The 24,393-nt window shown below is 34.2% G+C and overlaps 1 long non-coding RNA gene across 1 annotated transcript in view; it reads right to left on the reverse strand.

Annotated features, from left to right (window-relative positions):
* LOC141400970 (uncharacterized) overlaps positions 1–24,393 on the reverse strand; it is a 449,243-nt gene that overhangs the window by 87,804 nt on the left and 337,046 nt on the right. The window lies entirely within an intron of this gene.

A 24,393-nucleotide genomic window follows, 5' to 3' on the forward strand; every position in this document is an offset into this window, starting at 1 on the left:
TACAATTACTTATTTTTTATTAAATTTTATTTGTGTTTGCTTTAAGTTCTTGCCAAAAAAATAACTTATCTTAAAAGTTAGTGTAGAAAAAGGTTAAAATAATCATATTAATAGAATACAAAAATATAACGTGCCACAAGTGAAAACTCCAAAACAATGCAAAGAAACACAATATAGAGAGTAAAACAAAATCAACACATTTTCATAAATACAATCACGTCAAACCATTTGTACAGGATTTTTTTTCTTTTAAATTAACAATCACCACACAAACAAATCAAAGCACAATCATAATAGTGGGAAAAAATTTAATACAAAAGAACAAAGCTCAATTCTTCACAAAATTCTTCTTATATAAATTTCAATAAATATTTCAAAAGCTCACTATATAAACAAATACTGGCCCACAAGTGTTTACATTAATCAATCAATAAATTATATTCTCATCACATTAACTGTAATAAAGTAAAATAACCTGTTATAGCACAGTGGGATATATTTCTTAAAAACGAAATTATAGAAAATCGCTATTCAAGGTCAGTTAGAGCAAGCTGACTTGAATTTTATATCTCTTAAAATATTACTGCAATTTTTTTGTATTTAAATTAAAATTAAATACGTATTATCCCATTGTGCTCCACGTAATAATGTAGATTCAAACTGCCCATTTAGACTCAAATCAACCTACAAAGAAATAAAAACAAAAATTTATTTTTCGAAAACATTTTCCAAAAACAACACTTTCTTAAAAATCTAAAGACACACTCATACAGTGGTGTGAAAAATAATAAGGACAGTGACATTCACAATTTTAGGTCGCTCCTAAAATGTGTAAAATGGAAGAATTTGCGACGGAAATTTGTTTTTGAAAATGTACATGTATTGCAGTAAGAAATCCCGTTACGATTTTGGTTTCTTTCTGTTTAGTTTTTATACAAAACAAATATTTTTCGTAAAATCAGTAATTTCTGCTGTGAAAAATAATAAGGACAGTTTTTCTTTTTATTAAAAATAAATTGATATTATTTTTTTGTGATTCTTTCCTGTAAGTAAAAGTTTAAAATGAATTAATTTCTATTCATTAAATGTTAAATCTAACGGTATTTTTTAGTTTTTCTTTGCAAATATGGGTAAAAATACGCATTGTTATTACGCTACTCGAGAAATCATTAAATGTTTACATAAAGAAGGAAATTCATACAAAAAAAATTACAGAAAAAGCTTAGAATCTTTAAAAACAATGGTGGAGGATGCAGCTAATTGAACTTCAAAGATAAAAGTCGTAGCAGAAATCCAAAAATTGCACTTGTAATAATAAATGCGTTATTCGATGATTAAAAAAGATGCTTTTACCACATCATTACAAAAAAAACTACTTAAATAATAATTTTGACTCATCAACAACTCCTAAAACACTCTGTGGTGGCCACATTAGAGCTCACAGTGTCAGAAAAGTATCATTTTAATCGAAATATTATACACTTCCCACGTAGTGGTGTAGGGTATAAAAGTATTCAGCAAATAATACAGGTTGTAGAAATCACATCGCTTGGTCTAAGAAAAATTGCGTACCATTCTTTGGTCTGATGAAACCAAATATATATATTTTTTTTTTGTTCCGATAGAGGAGTTTATAAGGATTGAAGACCTAAAAATTAATAATATAACCCAAAATATACTCTGAAGGCGGCTAAATATGGCAGAGGTAACATCATGGTGTGGGGCTCATTTTCTTACTATGCTGTGGGGTCTCTATACAGTAGTCAAAGTGTTTTTGAAATCACCAGATTACATTGAAATTTTGAAAAATATAATTCTTCCGTATGCTGAAGGGGGTGTGCCTCTCAAATGAGTCTTCAGCAAGTTTAATGACCCAAAAATGACGGCAAAATGAAAAATGGTGTTCCAGGATAATTACGTTAAGTTGTTAGAATAGCCCATACAATCCCTTGATTTGAACCCGATTGAAAAATTTTGTGGAATGAAGTTAAAAAATCAAGCAGGGGAAAGTGTCCATCAAATTGTGGCGACCTTTGGCAACTTATACAGAACGCGATACCAGTAGAGAAGTGCCAAAATTTGGTCGACTCGATGCCCAGACGATGCGCTTCCGTTTTAGAAAACAAAGGATCGTCTACAAAGTATAAATGACACTGAAACACTTTATCTACCATTATTTAGTAAAAACCTGCATTGATTTCTTTCAAGTTTGGTCCTTATTAAAAGATGTCATGAAGTGTCCTTATTATTTTTCACACACCAAACTACGACAATTCGCATAAAATATAAAAGATAAATTAAATATGGTTACAAACAATAAAAATATTTTTATAATACTTTTCTTAACATTTTAAGAAAACAATACATTTTATAAGCTAATGTAATTTTCACTTTTTTAGTCAGTTTTCAATGCAATCTTGGTTATGGATTGAAGTGTCCTTATTATTTTTCACACCACTGTATATACATAATAATATTCATATATTACAATAAAATATTAATTAATTCTATTTTTAAATACATTTCACCCAAAAGAAAAACATTTAATACACGTAAATTATTCAAGGACAATTATTATAAAATGCAAATCATTAAGGCAATTACCAAAGCGAGACATTCTTTTCAAACATTTTTTTTATAAAATTTCAATATTTTTATTTAAGCAAGCTTTTTGAATTCTGTGGAAATAAGATGCAACACCATTTGGAATTTAAGAAACACCTTTTTTAAAGTGATTTCAAAGATCGAGCTATATATAATTATTTAAGTTGAGAAAAAACATGATCGAATTCTTATCATTTTCAAAGCAAGAAATTAAAAAAAAAAAACATTATTTACTATTAAACAAATTAAAGCTGTGTACATTGATTTTTAAATAAAATTAAAAACAAAAATACCAAAAAAATCGTTTAAGGTTAAACATTACAAAAGCAAGGCATTATTTATTAAATAACTAAAACCCAGATTTATATAAATATAATTAAAATTAAAAACATATTATTATAATTATTATTATAAACTATTATTATTATATATAAAAAGCATTAGCATAGCAAATATATATTAAAGAACATTAAAACAAATATATATAAAGAGAAAAAACGCTGATTTATTATAACAAATATGATTATTATTAATTATTTAAATATAAAAAATTGTTTATTTAACGGCTAAAGTAATATTGTCCTTAATATTTACATATACATTAACAAAAAACCAAAAACAAGCAAAAACCCAACAACAAAAACGTATATTATTAATTATATAATTATATTATAATTATTTAAAAAAAGAATGATATTATAATGAAATGAGAAAATAATAATAACAACAAGAAAAGAAAAAAAAACACTAATAAAAATTGTTTTTAAAAAATAAAAATGTAAAATAATTTTTATTTGGTTTAAGACAATGAGGATCGGTAAGTACCCAGCAAAAACTTTACGAAAATTCCCTACTGTTAGGCTGACGATCTCGTCTACTTTACTATGGGAAAAGTTTCGTACTTAAACGCGCTTATCAAATAGTGAGGAATAGAAATGGCAACGGTAGTGCTAACTGCTTCCTGTTTCAAGAATATTTTTTCCTGAGTTGTGACTTTGGACAAGTACAAGTCCTGCATAGGTAGTTGTACTTTACAGAATACATTTATTGGGGGTTTAAATTAGAAATAGGTTGAAAGCAAACAATTTTGTCAACATATAAATATATCACTATGCGACACGAAAATTATTAACCATATTTTGACACCGCAGCGTGATAGAAGACCAAAAATAAGAAAACAAGTGTCCTGGCATTTTTCCTATCACTTCAACTTTAGCGGTTATGAGCCCCATAGATCTGAGGCTTTGATGTCAAAGGGATCATTTTGTTAGGCACATATCTTCTAAACCGCTTGGAATTTGGGATTAATCGTGGAGGCAAGGTTGTAGCTCTCGTCCTGAAGAATAATAATTGTGAACACATAAAATCCATTCAACTTAATCTTCAAGTTCAAAATCGTCAAGGTCAAATTTCCATTATGGTTTTTTTTTCTCGGATTTTAGTCTGTAGATATCAAACCGATCAAAATTGATGCCAACAACCAACTAGAAAAATGTTCAATAAACAGCTTTCTAGAACATACGAACTCTGTAGAAACGGTTCTTAATGGCCAAAATAGCTAAACAAATGCCAATTTTATCCTCTTTTCTTGGTTTCCGCTCCATAGATTCTAAACCGTTTAAAATTCAAGAAAACAATTAACAACAATAATGTAGCAAAGATATCAGCAAACAACTTTCTGGACCATTCGAAGTTTCTATGAACGGTTCTTAAATGCGAAAATTGCCAAAATCTTTTGAAAATATTAGATTTTTATATTTTTTTCTCCTATTCTGGTCCACATATACCGAACCGCCCAAAAATTAAGCATACAGTCAACTACAAAAATGTACCCAAGATTTCGGTAAACAACTTTCTAGAACATATAAAGATTCTTGGAACGGTTCATCAAGCTCAAAATTCGATTATTTTAAATCATTCTTTCCTGTTCAGTATAACAAACCTTTCAAATTTTCTTGAGTTTTGAACAGTTTGTTATTTCCAGATCAAAATAGGGGGAAACATTAAAAATAATTTTATTGTTTGCAAATTTCAGCTTAAAGAATCATTCCTAGAATATTTTTATGTTCTACAAAGTTGTTTATTGAAATCTAAGGTACATTTTTGTAGTTAGCTGTATCCTTAATTTTTGGGCTGTTCGGTTTCTGGCTATTTTCGCATTTAAGAACCGTTCACAGACATTTCATATGTTCCAGAAACTTGTTTGCAGAAATTTTTGCTACTTTATTGTGGTTGATTGCTTCCTTGAATATTGAACGGTTTAGTAACTATAGAGCGGAAACCAAAAAAAAAAAGAGGATAAAATTCGCATTTGTTTAGCTATTTTGTCCATTAAGAACCGTTTCTACAGAGGTCGTATGTTCTAGAAAGTTGTTTATTGAAATCTAACGAACATTTTTGATTGTTGGCTTCAATTTTGATCGGTTTAACATCTATAGACTAAAATCCGAGAAAAAACCATAGTGGAAATTTGACCTTGACGATTTTGACCTTGAATATGAGGTCAAATGGATTTTATGTGTTTACAATTATTATTCTTTAGGATGAGACCTACAACTTTGCCTCCACGAATAATCCCAAATTCCAAGCGGTTTAGAAGATATGTGCCTGACAAAGTGATCCCTTTTGACATCAAAGCCTCAGGTCTCTGTAGGCCCATAACCGCGAAAGTTGAAGTGATAGGGAAAAACGCCGAGACACGTGTCTTCTTATTTTTGGTCTTCTATCACGCTGTGGTGTCAGAATGTGGTTAATAAACCATGACTCATAAAATGACACACAGTGTATTTTAAAGGAAAATGTTCATATTGAAAAGATAGATACCTAAAAGAATAAAACTTAAAATATTTAAAACTATAAAAAAAAACATACGAACCGACCTTTTTAACCCTCCACCATATTATATTCAGAACTAATATGTTAGTTATGTTTCAGTTACGAAAGTACCAATGCCCACAATGTTTTTGACGACTGCAAACCCCAAATAACTAAAGCTGTAAACAGATACAACGTTTGGGTAAAGTTTTGTGTCGTTTTGGCCGTTTTTACACTGTTGGGCATGATGCCGAAAAATTCAAATTCATTTGAAATATAAGCCGGCAAACAGATAAACGCTGGACTTTGGTGTCGTCGTCGCCCTGTTGTTGTTGTTTTTTTCTCGACGCCCAACGCAAAACTTTAATCAAACGTTGTATCTGTTTTCAGCTTAATTCGATCAACTAAAAACTAAATCGGGCGGTACCTTTACATGGGGGCTATGCCACAACGTGCGCGGTTTTTGATTTTGAAAAGTTTTTAACCCTAAATGCCAAATTATAGCTAATTCGGTTTGAAAATGCAACTAAAAACGTCAAAATACCTGGTTACCTGTACCAATACATGGGCGCTGTCCCAAAACGTGTGCCTATTTGTGGTGGAAAAGTTTTTTAATCACTAGGAATCCAAATGTAGCTAAAACAAGTAAAACAACATTTTTTTATACCTTCCACAATAAAATATTACCCAGCAAAATGTTTGCCTACAAAGATGCAGTTAAATCATATGTACAAGTGATGTGGAAGTGCATAAAATTTTGCATTTTTACTCATGATTTTTACAAGACCGTGACTACAGAAAGATGCACTCCATTAGCACTGCATTTTAACTAACCCTTCGGAACTGCATTTTAACTATCCCTTTGCAATCCCATTTTTACTAACCCTTTAGGATAGAATAGGATGCAGTCCAATTTGCATCCAAAGCACGTGTTTTGATGCAGCGCTTTGGTTTGAATTTAAAGGCAATCTTCGGAATGCAGTTCAAAGATGCAATAAAATGCAAGCTATTGCAAACTATCCCAAAGTAATAAAAAGAATTTATTGTTTGTGTAAAACAAGAATAATAAGAACTTTATTATATTAACACAGATTATGAAATTTCTTCATTAAATTCAATCGCAATTCAGTTTGTTTCGTTCGCTCTCCAATAAATCCAAGCTGAAATGTTTTTGCTTCATCTACTAAAGGGGTTCTTGTATTGTCTTCCCATCACCAGTTGAGATTTCGACAAGTATTCCAACAGCACTTCATTAGGAAATTTTCTTCTCGTGAGTTACCGTAAAAATGTTCCCAACTTTTGGTTGTATTTTTTTATTTTAGATAAAAATTTTAGAAATTCACACTTTTGCTATCTTTTTCTATCTTTGAAAAATTCTGTAGTTGTAGGTATCTACAAATTGGCTTGCTAGCTAGGGATCACTAAGCAACTGCTTGTAAAATCTATCGAACGAAGTGCTTTTTTCACGACTCCCTTGAACTGCATCCGGATGCAATTTAAATGTGAGAAATGGATGTCAGTCGTTGGATCGCTTCCAAATGCTGTTAAAATTTAAGGACTCCGATTCAACTGCATCCACATGCTGTTAAAATGTGAGAAAAGGATGTCATTCATTGGATCGCATCGAAATGCGCTTAAAATTTAAGGAATGGAGTGCCTCTTTCATGACTCCGTTTGAACTGCATCAAAACATGCCGTGAAAGAACTAGTCTACATTGCACTACTTCCAATTTATTTTGCTGGGTAGTTAGTTGTGTATATGGGGGCTATATCAAAGTGGGTACCTATGTTGAAAATTTTTGTGGGAGAAGTTTCGAGACAACTGGAAAACTCAACGGTCAAATTACTGATTATCGGTCAACACATGTAGCTAAACTCTTCAAAACACCTAAAATCGGAATAAACCGTCATATGGGGGCTATACTAAAACGTGGACCTATTGACAATTTTTGGCGGAGAAGTTTTGTGACGGAACATTAAATGTCAAATAATAATAGGTAGTTCGTTTAAAATGTAGGCAAAATTCTCAAACTACATACTTATAAAAGGCAGATATCGTTATATGGGAGTATACTAAATCACGGGCCTATGTGGACAATTTTTTTTGGTGTAGACAGATGTTTTGCGACCACTGAGAGCCTCAAACGTCAACTTACAGGTAGTTCGGCCAAAAAGGTAGCTAAAATCATAAAAATACCGAAAATCGGGAGGTGCACCTATACGGGGGATATTCTAGAACATGGACCTAGGCTGAAAATTTTTGCTGGGGATATTTTGCGACCTCTGGGAACTTCAAGCGTCATTTTACAGGTCGTTCGGCCAACAACTGTAGCTAAAATCGTTAAAATACCGAAAATCGGGAGGCACCATTATATGGGGCCAGGGACGTACGCAGGGGGGGGCCCAAACGACAAAAACACTATTTGGGTATTGTTTTGTCACATCTAGCTAAGATTTTATGTCCTCATCTTAAAATGGCTAAATATTGAATTTCTCAAACAAATCGGGGCTATATCTCGGAAACCAATTCGAAATTTGTTTTGACCTTTTTAGCAAACTTATAGGTAAGGGAACAAAGAAACTATTTTTACAAAAATCGACTCGAAAACTGCATTAGCGCTATAAAATGTATGGAATATCTAAAAGTACCACAGTTTTGATATGGTTTTGTCGTAATGATATCTTTGAAAAAACAAGTAAGAAAAGTCTATAGTCGGACGGAGCCGACCATGGGATACCCTATACCACTATCCCTGGACAATCGCTCTCCACGGAACTTCTTTTCAATGATTGTGAAAATTTAATTATCAAATATCAGAGATGTAATGTATAATACTTATGACCAAAACCAAAAAGTTATCTAGCATGACAAAGACATTTTTGTAGCAGGAAAGGAAAATTTAGTTCACACAAACTAAAATGTAATGAAACCCACTTATGTAGTACTACTACTTCCGTTGTGTAACCGCTACGTTATTGAAATTTTTACCAATTTCACACAAAAGTTTCAGTCCATTTAACCCGCTAAGTATTATCTGATCTTCACGTTGGTTTGTACGCTTCTTCTTCATCATAAACTCAAACTTTGTTTAAAATTTTGCGGGTTATTATTTTGACCTACAGAACCGCTACAAAATTGGTTAAAATTTTGTTTTTGGTCCATTTCATCCCCTGAACATTTCACGATCATCACCAAAAACTAATCATTTCTATTCTGGCCCGAACCCAACCTCCTTAAAAAATTCCTTAATTGCGGCCTTAAGCTTGTTTACAATTTTTAATGGACGGCCACACATCGCTAAATCGCTTTATCTCGTCGAGATATGAATTTCGGCATACCAAATAAGGGGTCTAGGACGAATATTTCGTGGTTTTACATAAACTTTTGGAGAGACAATAAGTAGCATGGGATAAAAATGTGGTTCTCTACACAGAACCCATTATATATTAGGCAGTAGGCCCGTTATCTAGCAAACACTTTATTGCAATTTACATCAGAGGAAAGGTCAGTAGTCAGTAGGACGGACGGACGTACAGACACACATCTCAAAATCGTTTTATCTCGTCGAGATATGAAGATTGGTATACCACATCGGGGGTCTCCGACGAATATTTCGCGGTGTTACATGAATTTTTACCAAAACAAACTTATAATACCCTTTTTCACATTATGGTATAGGGTATAAATATTCGCTGCAATGTGATACACAATTCACCTAAACATGCCTTTGTTGTATAATGTCTCTATCACGGTGTATCTTGAATATTTTTCAACGATCATTTAATAAATATATCAATAATTCACCACATATGAGAATAATCTGTTCGTGTAAACGGTGTTTGATATACATGATGTAAAAAGAGTGAGAATGTTCCAAGGAATTGTTAAGCGCACTTTTTGGAAGATTTTCTGTAAAGGTAGCATGGTTCAACACCCAATGGTTTAGCAGCTTTTGACTAGAATTTCAGAAATGATGTAAAATTTTCTATATTTAATCCATTTTTTGTATGACATATATGTATGTTCTGCTGCCTGAGGGCGGGCTACAATGGAAAGGGGTCGTTTTAAACGTACAACATAAGTGCAATTAAAAAAAAACTATTCGAGGATCTTTTGGACATTTTTCTTGTTGACTCTTGTAGTCTTGTTTACTGCGATATCCTTTTTTCGTGGGCAAGTCCATGCTTCCTGACAAAGCTCAAAATACTACGGTGATCAACTAAAATGGCTTGTGATGGGGTAACTATTGAAAGGATAAGATCAATTTCCATTTCTACAGGTACTTTCTCCGCAAAATTTTAACACTTCTGCACTTTGATCTAAATTAATTTTTTTAGCAAAGCGTATGCATTTATTCCGAACGTCCACAATCGTTAAGATAAATATCCCAAAGTTTCGATATTTTTATTACCATTTTTTTTTCGTCCATATAGGTCATAACATTCTAAAAGCTCCTGAATACATATTTGTTCGGGAAAAAATATTTGGGATTGTGTAGCCCGTATTCGATCTGCTGATTGTCGCATATTCACACAGGCTGAGAGCACATATCTTTTGGCAAATTTTTCAGAAATCAAAATTCACAATTTTTTTGTTCGTTTCCAACCGATTACAAGTTATGATAAATATAAAACTCTTTTGGACAAGAGTGATCATTCTTGGTCCATTTGCTTAATATTAGCGAGTTATTATGTCGGGTTCTTTGTCAAAACTATGTGACATTTGAAGCAATACATTTAATTTTAGAAATATTTAAATTCTAGTTGCAATAAGTTGCAAGAACTGAGTCCAGCAAAGTGTTCAATATCATCGACTCCAAAAACGTCTACTCGTACAATTCAAAAAATAATGTTTCTTCTGTAACATTATACCGAAAGTAGCGATTACAGCCGGAACAACAATCATGGAATTTTTCGACTTAAAGTGTTAGTTATGTCACGATTTAGCTAAGAGTTTGCCGAATGATTTCTGAGATTGGTTTCTGAGATATTTGTTCGACCATGCTTTTACATAGCCCCAACATGAGTTTTGTAGTCTCAAACAGTACTGCGAGAAGGATTCGGAGTCTATGAGTCGTAGTCTGTATTGTCCGATTTTAAATTTCTGAAGTTTTTAATTGTCTTGTACAGACTCTATCACTTCTAGTAAAGAAGCAAATTTGGCGTTTATATGACATAAAATAATACTTTATTGTTAGGTTATCGACACAATATCTAGATATAGAAGTCCAAGCTGCACTCGCGGATTCGAGTTGTCCTTCTTTTTCGAGGTATACCTTTTTACACATTTAACCCGTGTATAACTTAATTTGTCCTACTTGCGAATAGATTTATATAGGGATCGGATTAAAAGAATTCCCAAAACCTAATCTAAGATCTTAGAAATACTGAAAATCTTGCGATATCAAAAACAATTGCAATTCTCTGCGGTTGTAAAATTAAAACCTTTGATGTGGTTTATTTTCAATTCTATATATCCGAGGACTTATATTTTATACTCTGTAAAAAATTAAAATTGTACCCTAAATACTACTGAATTTATGTATTTTGTGTCAATATTGCATATTACTTACAAACATACAAATCCTTTAAAATAGCTTCACGTAACGCTACATAACATTTAAAATTTTCATGATTTTTAGTCAAGTTGGGCCCCCTCCCTAAATGAAATCCTGCGTACGTCCCTGATGGGGGCTATACCAAAACAGAGACCTATGTTAACAATTTAGTGGAGATGTTATGTGACCGCTTGACACATCAAATGTATAATTACAGCTAATTAGGTCCACAAATGTAGCTAAAATCCTTAAAATACCGAAAATCGAGAGGAACCGTTATATGGGGGCTATACCAAAACGTTAACCTAGGTTGACAATTTTTGGTGGAGATATTTTGTGACCACTGGGAACTTCAAATAACAAATTGCAGCAAGTTCGGTTGAAAATTGTATACTACAATGTGGACATATATCCACCAGTTTTGGTGCAGAAGTTTTTTGACCTATTGAAACTCCAAGTACAAAATTGGAGCTAATTTTAGCGGAAAATGTAGCTAAATTTTTCAAAATACTTCAAATCTGGAGGTACCGTTATATGGGGTCTATACCAAAACGTGGCCATTGGGAACCTCAAATGTCGAATTTCAAATAGTTCGTTAAAAAATGTAGTTAAAATCCCCAAAAAAATACCTCAAATCGGGTGATGCTGTTATATGGGGGCATATGGATCTATATATATATGGAAACAAGTGAGGAAAGGCTATAATCGGAGCGGAGCTGACTATGTGATACCCTACACCACTACCCCAGTTCATAAGCTTTTCGCCGGTAAACATTTATTTTATGGAATATTATCCTACTATCACCAAACTCAATATGCTTCTTCCTCTTTGGGACCCCCATTAGTCACCAAAATTACGTGACTATCCTATAAAAATTTCAACCTGTATCGTGATTACAAAAAAATGAAAAAAATTGGATGCATTACCGGCTGTTGCGATATCTCCATCGTTTGACCACCTGCGCCAACCTACTTTGCATCAGTGTCAAGGGGATCTTCTCTTCTACAATTCCCATTCCGACCCCTGGATATTACCCGAGTATCACTAAAGTCAACCCCCAAATTTTCGTAATTATCTGATCAAAATTCCGATCAGTAACGTGATTACAAAAAATAGAAAAAATGGCATGCATTACCGACTTTAACGATATCTCTTTTGTTTGACCACATACAGCAACGTACTTTGCATACATGTTAAGGAGATCTTCTCTTCTACCATTGACGGAAGGTCCACTACCAAAGCTGTGATATTCGTCATTATAATTAAAATCGCAAATGAAAAGTTGGGTTTCATTAGCGACTATTGCGATATATTCGTTGTTTGACAATTTACGTCAAATTGCTTTACGTCTGTAGAAATGTGATATTTTCTACTTTCATTATCAGTTTTTACTTTTGGTATACCCCTTATAGAAGCAGAGATATTCGCTTTGGAAAAAATTTACTTTTTCTCCAACTAAGTTTTTTACCCATTCCGACCCCTGAATATCATCCTACCATCGCCAAAATCAATAGGCTTATTCCTCTACAGGACACACATCAACAACCAAAATTTGGTGACGAACGATCGAAATTTCGACATGCAGCGTAAATACGTTGTTTAGACACATATAGCCAGATCTACTCAGCTCGCCAAGGCATTAATTTTGACTACGACCTTTATTTCGATGGTTACAAACTTTTGGCCCAAAACCAACTTATAATACCCCAAATAGTGGTGTAGGGTATACAAATGTATCTTTCTTCAATCTGTTGGTACCTTTATATGGGGGATATACCAAAACATGGAACTATGTGGACGATTTATGGTGGAGGAGTTTCGGGACCTCTGAGAACTTCAAATGTAAAATTACAGTTAGTTCGGTTAAAAAATGTAGCTAAAATCCTCAAAATACCGAAAATTTCGAGGTAACGTTCTATACCACAAATGGACAAATGTGGACGATTTTTGGTAGAGAAGTTTCGGGACCACTGAGAACCTCAAATGTAAAATTTTAGCTAGTTCGGTCAAAAATTGTTGCTAAAATCTTCAAAATACCGAAAATCGGGGGGTACATTTATATGGGGGCTATTCCAAAACGTAAACCTACATATCTTGGCAATTTTTAGTGGATAAGTTTTTTGGTCATTGGGAACATCAAATGTCAAATTCCAGCTAATTCGGTCAGAAAATGTAGCTAAAAGTCTCAAAATACTTTAAATCGGGATGTACCGTTATATGGGCGCTATACAAAAACGTGGACCTATCTTGACAATTAATAGTGGAAAATTTTCTTGGCCATTGGGAACCTCAAATGAAAAATTTCGCTATATGGGGGCTATACCAAAACGTGGGCCTATATAGCCCATCTTGACCTGTCTGTGCGCATACAACAGACAGACGAACATGACTAGATCGTCCTGATCAAGAATATATATATCGTCACTATAACTGCCCGAAGTCGTATCTCCAAAAAAGTCAAAATTAGTTTTTTGATTGAATCTTAAACTTAAAAACGATCCTATTCAAAAAAAAGGCATTTCGGAAAATGTGATAACATTACAGATTTTGTTGTAATGACGGATCCCAAAACCAAGCTTTTCCGCGGTTTTGGTTTTATTACTTACTCCCTTTGGAATATGATTGATAATTTCCCATATACTCGCCTTCATAAGATTAATGTTCCATAATATTTTTTGTTTCTTCTGTAAAATTATTATTTTGTTAGTTACGACTTTTGGCATTTATGGTGACGATATACTTTATAGTTGTGTTCCTTTACTTACCTGAGATTACCATTTTTAACCTCAAAGCGTTCCTTAACCCCAAAAAGTGGTAAAACTGGAAGCAATTTTTAAGAGAGATAGAGAGAAGAGAGAGATAGCAAAAATGCCATTATCTTCTACCAAAGGCTACCAGGCAAATTTCTTCGGGTAAAAAAATGGTAGAACTGATTTTTCGACGTTTGTTTTACGATTATTTGACAATCAAGAAAAAATGAACAAAAACAGAAAAAAGCGAACGCTGACAAAACAAAATTAAAAATTGTGATATAAAAGAAGAAAAGTGAATTTTTATGTTTCTTTTTTGTTGATCTACCATTTTTTCGTTCCATTACTTTTCTGGTAAAACTGGTAATCAGAGAGCAATTTTGAGCAATGTTGACAGTTCTTATACCACTTTTACCATTAAGAAAGTAAAGGAACAAAGCTTATATGGTCGCAAATGATTAGTACGAAGTGTTATGAACAGGTCCGTGTTTAGACACACAATATTCTCGGGAAAGTTAATTCAGTTTTTAGGCAATAGGCAGCGTTGTCAGTATTGGGGTTTTTTCCCCAAATTGGGGAATTTTTATTTGAAATGGGGAAAAAATTTCGACTTGGGGAATTGAGAAAATGTTGAGGAAATCTGAAAAATGTTTGGGGATTTTTGGGGAATTTCTTTTTTGACTAATTACTTCAGATTATCTGAAATTTTCTAATTTCAGTACGTGAACAGTAGTAGAGCACGCGTGATGCACAAATAACATGCATCATATACTAACTGATCGCAGCCAGAGGTGGAAGCGAGTCGATTTTCGGTCGGCGGTGTGCCGCCGCTCCTCTCTTTTTAAGGGTTTTAGCCGCCGCCGATTACATCGGCTCAAATCGGCTAAAAACGCCGCCGTCAACTCGACTGGAGATGGCGCGCGCCTTTATTTTTTAATCGATTTAACGGAAATAAACGCTGATTATCATTCTAGTTGTCAAAATACATTATTGTGAATAAAGTCACGTACAAAACGTAAACAAGAAATTCACAGTAATGCGTTATTGTTAACAAATTTTAACGTTTAGACTGATTTTGAGCAACTAATGTAATTCCTTCTTACTCCGCCATGATTTACACGTACCGGCACAACTCAAATGACTGCTGAGCAATAAAACTTATCCGCTATTGGTAATATTACTTTCAGGCATAGATCGAGTTTTAATATGGACTATATCGGTCCAATCATTTGAGTACCTCCCACACAAAATTTGGAAAAAGTATAGTTTAACAACTCCTCTCTGATCTTATTAAATTGTGACGCAGCAGGTTGCACTTGCGGCCCCTGTTACGACATTGTTTTTTTTTTTTTTGTGGGAAAGTCCATACTTCCTGAGATAATGACCCAAAAAGGTCCAGAAAATCCTACAGGCACCAACTAAACTGGCTAATGTGTAAAATAACCCTTTAGGAGAGAAATCGATTTAGCTCAAACTTTGTAAATTGAAAAGTAAAATTGTTATATATTTAAATTCAGAAAATTAAGTACAACATATTTAATTATATAGTCTGTAAGGAAAATATCCATAGACTAATAAAGAAAAAAAGTATTTCCTACAGATTTGTATTAGGTCCGAATATGTACTACATCGGATCACTCCTATGGGTACACCCTACCCAAGGTTTGAAAAAAATGCACTCGTCTTGGATCATACTGAATTTTGTTGCAACATGTAGTTTTTTTGCGGCCCTTTCCATTCTGGAAAATTTTCCCAACAACTAAAACACCTACAGAAGTATTGTGTTAACTTTTTTTCTTCGGGTACGTAGCTGAGGGTATATCTCTGTCGGCTTAGCTGACTGATACTTTCTTACTTGTTTTTAACGGATGTAAGTAGATACTGACTGAGATGATTGCCCTGTATGAATCCAACGGCCACCAACCATGGCACTTAAAAAGGCTCTGCACATACGGTCCGTTGGTTGCCGCGTTACAACAACCACATGAAAACTTCAAACTCGCAGCTGTAATAATTAATGACAGATTTGAAGTGATATCATGCGGTTCGACGACTGACAGCGTACTAGAACAGTGGGTTGAATTGAAATAACGTTTTCCATAATTTCTATGGGTGAAGTGGACTTAACTGCAGGAATGATTTCTGGATTGATGGACAATGATGAAATTAAACTTTATTTAACATTCATGGCTCCAATTATAAAATATATAAATATGTTAAGGCCCGTTATTATATCCTTTTTATAGTTAAATGTTGGCCGCCCAAAAACAAGAAAAAATTGAGAGCAAATTCAAATCAACCAATCCGATTTGAGTAAATTTGATGTATACAGACTCTTTTGCTTGAAATGGAATGGAAGATGTAAAAACAAATCCCTGGTAATGCGAACTTTATTCCTTATTTTTCTTAAAGTAAGGTAAAACAAAAAGGCATTTTAAAGAAAGTATGTAAGAACGGGCCTTAATCTAAATTTTTAAACCGATGCACATTGCTAATATTCATTTTTCACTGTGCACTCGAATATTGAAACCATTTATAAAAAAATTAAGAAGATATTGAAAAAATAGTGGAATCGATCGAAAACGACCATGAGGAGCCACGGATCTAGGCTTTAATTTTGACTTGTACTTTTTTAGTAAACAATTATTAAAGTTAAAAAGACCAGTGCCGAGTATCTTAAACGCTGTTAATACAAATGCTGAAACCGATGCCTACAAATACGCAATTTCTTAAATTTACAAGCAATTTTACCCCAATATTCCAGCAATATACTGGGTCAACACAATTTTAGCTCTATACGAACCTTTTTAGAACCAGTTGTCAACACAAAAATCTCCACGGATGTTTACGAATCGCAATGGAGAATGTTATAATTCGTAAATGGCATTAAACATGCTTTCCGTTCCAACAATACGAGTTACTTGAATAAATAATCAATTTTCTAACAACTCCATTTGATGTAGAAATTTTGACCCATCTAAAGAAATGTCCTACTCTTTCATTATAAAAATTCACATAAATCCACTGAGACTAATGATTCTGAATCACTTGAAAGTGAAGTTTTCAATAACGTTAGTTTAATGCATATATAAGTGTATAGAATACTTTACAAGTTTAATGATATGAATTTCAATCTATATATATAAAAGAGCTTAGTGAGTGAGTGAGTGACTGAGTTACTGAGTGACTGAGTGACTGACATATCATCGCCCAGACGAAACCGCTGAAGCTAGAAAGCTGAAATTTTGACTGTGGGTTGCTGTCGGTGTGTAGGGGTAAGATAAGGCTGGGTTTTTGGAAATTCGACCTAGAAGGGTACGAAAAGTACTAAAAGGTACTAAATATGGTACCCTTTGTATTAGGCAAACGGGAAGAGCTAGAATTCTGAAATTTGGAATGAGAGTAACTGATGGAGAGTTAGAAAGAAGTACCAAAGGGTTTTTGGAAATTTGACCTATAAGTGTACGAAAAGTTACTAAATTTGGTACCAATTGTATATTTTGAGCGGATATAGCTACAATCTTCATATTTGGTATGGGAATCAAGGTTGGGAAGTGGTGTTGATATAAGGAAATGATTTTGGAAGTTCGTACTTATGTGTACGAGTAGTACTAAATTTGGTACAATTAGGATTTGGGCGAACGGATAGAGCTGAAAACCTGAAATTTGGAATTTAAATTACCATTGAAGTGTACGATTGAGATATGGGGGTAGTTTTGGAAATTCGTACTTATGTGTACGTAAAGTACTAAATGGTACCAAATTTGGTACAATTTGGATTTAGATAGACATGGAAACCTGAAATTTTGAATTAAGATTACTGATGGAAGGAAGGATTGAGGTAGCTTTGGAAATTCTTACTTATGGGTACGAAAAGTAGTAAACGGTACTTAATTTGGTACAAATTGGATTTGGGTGAACGGATAGAGCTGGAATCCTGAAATTTGGAATTTAATTAAATTTGGAGTGTAGGATTGACTTAGTCTTGGAAATTCGTACTTATGGGTACGAAAAGTACTAAATGGTACTAAATTTGGTACAATTTGGATTTGGGTGAACGGATAGAGCTGGAATCCTGAAATTTGGAATTTAATTACTTTTGGAGTGTAGGATTGAGTTAGTCTTGGAAATTCGTACTTATGGGTACGGAAAGTACTAAATTTGGTACAATTACATTTAGTTGAACGGATAGAGTTAGAATCCTGAAATTTGGAATAAGGATTACTGATGGAGTGTAGGATAGAGGTAGTTTTGGAAATTCATACTTATGGGTACGGAAAGTACTAAATTTGGTACAATTTATATTTGGGTGAGCGGATAGAGTTGGAATCCTGAAATTTCGTAGTAGTTTTGGAAATTAATACTTATGGGTACGGAAAGTACTAAATTTGGTACAATTTATATTTGGGTGAACGGATAGAGTTGGAATCCTGAATTTTCGTATTAAGGTAACTGTTGGAGTGTAGGATTGAGGAAGTTTTTTGAAATTCGTACTTATGGGTACGAAAAGTACTAAATTTTGTACAATTTGGATTTGGGGGAACGGATAGAGCTGAAAACCTGAAATTTGGAATTAAGATTACTGTTGGACTGTAGGATTGACGAAGTCTTGTAAATTCGTACTTATGGGTACGCAAAGTACTAAATGGTACTAAATATGGTACGATTTAAATTTCGGTGGACGGATAGAGCTGGAATCCTGAAATTTGGAATTATGATTACTTATGGAGTGTAGGATTGAGGTAGTTTCGGAAATTCGTAGTTTTGGGTACGGAAAGTACTAAATGGTACTAAGTTTGGTACATTTTGGATTTGGGTGTACAGATAGAGCTGGAATCCTGAAATTTATAATTAAGATTGCTTATGGAGTGTAGCATTGACGTAGCTTTGGAAATTCGTACTTATGGGTACGAAAATTAATAAATGGTACTAAATTTGGTAAAAGTTAGATTTGGGTGGACGGATCCTGAAATTCGCAATTACTGTTGGAGATAGTTATTGAAATTCGTACTTTCATACGAAAAGTATTAATGGTATTATGAATAGAAGTGGAATTCGGAAATTTGGTATTATAGCCGCTGTTGGTGTGTAGGGTTGAGATATGGACGTGGCTGCGGATATACGTACAATAAGTGTACGAAAATTACTAAATGGCACAGAATTTGGTCCAAATTGTTATTGTGTAAAGGGGTAGAGTTGAAATTGTGAAATTCGGTATTAATATAGCAGTTGACGTTTAGAGTGGAGATAGAGGAACTTTTGGAAATTCGTACTAATGTATATGAAAAATACTAAATCGCGGTTTGGATATAGTTTTGGATAAAAGGAAGTAATTTTTGAAACTTATACATACTATAAGTTCTAAATATGGTACCAGTTTGGTGTTGTTGTATGATGAATTGTGTTGGTGTTTAGATAGATACGGATTTTTTGAAATGCATACAAATTCTAAAATTAGGCTGAGGGCTGGATAATTTATTGCGAAATACGAAATGTACTAAATACTATTAAATTTGACGTTGGGTGTAGCAATGAAGACGGAATTATATCATTAGTGCGTGAAAAGTACAAAATTGCAATAAATTTGGTATAGAAGTGAAATTCTGATATAATATTGATTTGTCAGGTTCATTGTTAGAGGTGGTCGTACAATAAGTGTACTAGAAGTATTACATAATACTAAATATTGAAGCAATGGTACTGGGTGAATCGATAAATGAAATTAGTTTTGAGGATAACTGTTGAGATTGGATAAGAATGTTTTTTAAATCCGCTTTAAATGTATGAAAGGTTTCTACATGTAATACCATTGACATTGGGTGAACAAGCAGAGCTAAAACTGTAACATTTGAGCTAAAGTCCTGGATTTTAAAAATTGTACTGAATAATGTACTATTGTTTCTAGGTTAACACGAATTTGGTTTCTAAATAATGTACTGAAATCAAAAAGTCAAACGTACCTTTTCAACAAAATTGTTTTTATCTTTGTTGTCTATTCTAAACGTTATTGTAAGTTTATTTGAAAAGGTAGATCTATGCGGCTAATGTTTTACAAGAAGGTTTTTACATCCTGAGGAAAAAGGCCTAAAATAAAATGTCTCAAAAACTAACTGTTATATAGGGTAACATCTTCTGAATAATGGTTTTCTACATTTTGATATCACAAATTCCAAAATTCGGTTGGAAAATGTGGGTAAAATTTTCAAAATACCCATACCGTTCTAATAAAACATGGACTGGAATTTAAAATGTAGGCCGCTGTTGAAGTGTAGAGGTTTTTATTGAAATTCGAACAAAACGTATACGAGCAGTACTTGAAAGAAATTAAACATGAAATCAAATAGGTATTAGTACATCAAAATTGTCAGTGTTCTCCATATTAAATATTTTTTATTTGTATATTATTCCTTTTTCGTTACGAAGTAGCGGGCATTTTGCTAGTAGTAAAATAAAATTACTATTGATTTTTTTGTAATAATTTGTTAAAAAAATTTTGGGGATTTTTCTGAGGAAATTCAATCAAATCTGGGGAATTTTGGGGAAAAGTTTTGGACAAGTTGGGGAAAAGAGGCTAAAAAATACTGGCAACGCTGGCAATAGGGGGTAGGAAAGTGTATTGAGGAGTTCTTTCCTCTCCGCTCTCTCCCAAAAAACTCAATTTACTTTCCCGAGAAATTTGTGTGTCTAAACACAGACCAGAACAAGTAAAAAAGTATCAGTCGGCTTTGCCGACAGAGATATACCCTCAGCCTGTGTATATTGAAACAATTTTTTCCCAAAATACGTATGTATTTAGGGGGTTTTAAAATTTTTTGCTGGTTTGAACAGACAAAAATGTTGATTAGGATTAAAGATCAAAAGTTTTGCGGAGGAGATACTAAAAGGAATGGATCGACATTGACCGTTATGGATGTGGATCTCCAGCCACAACATATGGTGCCATAGGGGGTTTTTACACTCATCGGGCTGTTTGCTCAAGAAGTATGGACTTGCCCCTAAAAAACTTTTACCATCGTAAATGAGGCAGCGAATGCAAGTTGCTTCAAAAAAATTCAAAGTGATTCGATATCAGGTCTTAAAGTGAACTTATCCGAAAATTTTGTGTGGGAGGTACCGGATGGAGTGGACAAATATAGTCCATATTTGAACCTGATCTATACCTGGTAGATATATTAGGATGTGTAAAGTATAGACCAATTCGGCCACTCCCTTCAAGAGTTACCGTACGAACAATTTTTCCGAACATTTTTGAACTTTTTTGGGGAAGGTACCTGAAGGAGTGGACCGATATGGCTTATCTTCAAACTTAAACTATGTTTGGACAAAATATTACTAAGGCCATATTTTGAACTGAATCGGCAGATCCGTTCGAGAGTTATCTTGCGCTCCAACCACCTCACACGGTGTCATAGGGTTTTTTTGCACCTTTCCAGCAATTTTCTCAGGAAGTATGGACTTGCCCCTGATGAAACTTGTACCGTCGTATGGAGGGCAGTGAATACAAGTTGCTAAAACAAAAATCAAAGCGATTCGAGAGATGGCCCTTAACTGAGCTTTTCCGAAATTTTGTGTGGGAGGTACCCGAAGGAGTGGACCGATTGATTCCATATTTAAACTTCATCTTAGTCTGGTAGAACTTTCACGATGTACAAAGTGTGGGCCAAATCGGTTACTCCCTTCAAGAGTTATCGTGCGCACAAATTTTCCGAACATTTTCGAACTTTTGTGGGGGAGGTACCGGAGTGGACCGATATAACCCATCTTCGAACTTAAACTAAGTTTGGGTAAAATATTACGAAAGCCAAATTTTTAACCGAATCGGTTGCTCCGTTGGAGAGTTATTGTGCGCACCAGCCAGCGAGACAGACGGACAGACAGACAGACGGACGGACATGGCTAAATCAACTCCAAATTGTCTGAAACACATTTCGTCCAAACATACTTGGGTCTAAACCCATTATTTCGATGAGGCACATTTTGCCCGCATGATAAATGGGATGAAGAAACCGACTTTTGCGATATCTCCGTCGTTTGACCACCTGCGCCAACCTACCTTGCATCAGTGTGAAGGGGATCTTCTCTCCTACCATTCCCATTCAATAGTCTTCTTCCTGCGTTGGACCCCCATCAACTCCCAAAATTTCGTAATTATCCGATCGAAATTCCGATCTGTAGCGTGATTACAAAAAATAGAAAAAATGGGATGCATTACCGACTTTAGCGATATTTCTTTTGTTTGACCACCTACGGCAACCTACTTTGCATAAATGTAAAGGAGATCTTCTATTCTACCATTGAAGGGAATACTTTTGGAATACTCATACTACTTTGGCCACCTACGCCAACCTACTTTGCATCATTGTAAAGATGGGATTTTCTATTTTCTTAGTCAGGCTTTGCTTTTTGAAGGTCCACAACCAAAGCTGTGATATTTGTATTATAATTAAAATCGCAAATTAAAAGGTGGGTTTCATTAGCGACTATTGCGATATATTCGTTGTTTTACAATTTACGACAACCTGCTTTACGTCTATAGAAATGTGATATTTTCTACTTTCATTATCAGGTTTTACTTTTGGTATAGAAGCTGAGATATTCGCTCTGGAAAAAATTGACTTTTTCTCCAAATAAGTTTTTTTACCCATTCCTACCCCTGAATATCATCCTACCATCGCCAAAATCAACAGGCTTCTTCCCCTACAGGACCCACATCAACAACCAAAATTTGGTGACGAACGATCAATATTTCGACCTGCAGCGTGAATACATGGTTTAGACACACATAGCCAGATCTACTCAGCTCGTGAAGGCATTCATTTTGGTATATATTAGTATAGGTCTACGACCTTTATTTCGATGGTTACAAACTTTTGGCCCAAAACCAACTTATAATACCCTCCCCAAATAGTGGTGTAGGGTATACAAAGATGGATGGATGGTATCTGAAAATTTCTCCAATCTGTTGGTACCTTTATATGGGGGATATACCAAAACATGGAACTATGTGGACGATTTACGGTAGAAGAGTTTCGGGACCTCTGTTAAATTCTAATCTCAAATCTCAGTTATATAATTGTTCCACAAACATTCCATAAGGGACAAGGGAGACTTCTCTCATATCAATGAGTGCACCCCGATTCATATTAGCTCAATGATATGGGACCAACAATTTATCGCCGAATCCGAACAGCGTGTCTAAGACACCACTTTTGTTTAGAAGTTTTACATGGTTGAAATACTCAGGAAATGTCGCCAACATTACTGAGGGGTATTTTGCTACCGTTGAAAAGTGTTTTGATTTTGCCTGGCAGGAGAATCGAACCCATGACCTTATGTGTGCAAGGCGGGTGTGCATACCATTGCACCACGGTGGCACCCCACATTACAGTTAGTTCAGTTAAAAAATGTAGCTAAAATCCTCAAAACACCGAAAATTGCGAGGTACCGTTTTAGGAGCTATACCAAAAAATGGACACATGTGAACGATTTTTGGTGGAGAAGTTTCGGAACCATTGAGAACCTCAAATGTAAAATTTTAGCTAGTGCCGTCCAAAATTGTTGCTAAAATCCTCAAAATATTAAAAATCTGGGGGGTACCTTTGTATGGGGGCTATTCCAAAACGTAGACCTACATATCTTGGCAATTTTAGTGGAGTTTTTTGGTCATTAGGAACATCAAATGTCAAATTTCAGCTAATTCTGTCAGAAAATGTAGCTAAAAGTCTCAAAATACTTTAAATCGGGATGTACCGTTATATGGGCGCTATACCAAAACGTGGACCTATCTTGACAATTTTAGTGGAAATTTTTTTGGCCATTAGGAACCTCAAATGTAAAATTTCGCTCATCTTCGAACTTGACCTGCCTGTGAAAAAAAGACACTCAACTGCAAAATTTTAGCGTTCTACCTCACCGCTAGTGTGCATACAAAAAACAGACGGACATGACTATGATCGAGAATATGCCCGAAGTCGTATCTCCAACAAAGTCAAAATTAGTTTTTTGAAAATGGTGTAACATTGCCGATTTTGTTGTAATGACGGATCCCAAAACCAAGCGTTTCCGCGGTTTTGGTTTCATTACTTACTCTCATTTGTATAAGATTGATACTACGAGTATTCCATAATAATTTTTGTTTGTTCTGTAAAATTATTATTTTGTTAGTTACGACTTTTGGCATTTATGGTGACGATATACTTTATAGTTGTGTTCCTTTACTTAGCTGAGATTACCATTTTTACCATTTGTTATCATTTTTAACCTGCAAAGCGTTCCTTAACCCCAAAAAGTGGTAAAACTGGAAACAATTTTTTAAAGAGAGCGAGAGGAGAGAGAGCAAAAATGCCTTTCTCTTCTACAACAGACTACCAGACAAATTTCTTCGGGTAAAAAATGGTAGAACTGATTTTTCGACATTGGTTTGACGATTATTTGACAATGAAGAAAAAAATGAACAAAAACAGAACGCTGACAAAACAAAATTAAAAACTGTGTTATAAAAGAAGAAAAGTTTATTTTTGACATTGCTACCAGATCTACCATTTTTTCGTCCTTTCTGGTAAAACTGGTCATGAGAGAGCAATTTTGAGCAATGTTGACAGTTTTCTCTTTTACCACTGTACCATTACCACGAGAGCACGAGCTTGTAGTTTTTCAATTATGTGGA

This window comes from Musca autumnalis, unplaced genomic scaffold (genome assembly GCF_047663935.1).
Source record: "Musca autumnalis isolate F117 unplaced genomic scaffold, ASM4766393v1 scaffold_4, whole genome shotgun sequence".
NCBI lineage: Eukaryota > Metazoa > Arthropoda > Insecta > Diptera > Muscidae > Musca > Musca autumnalis.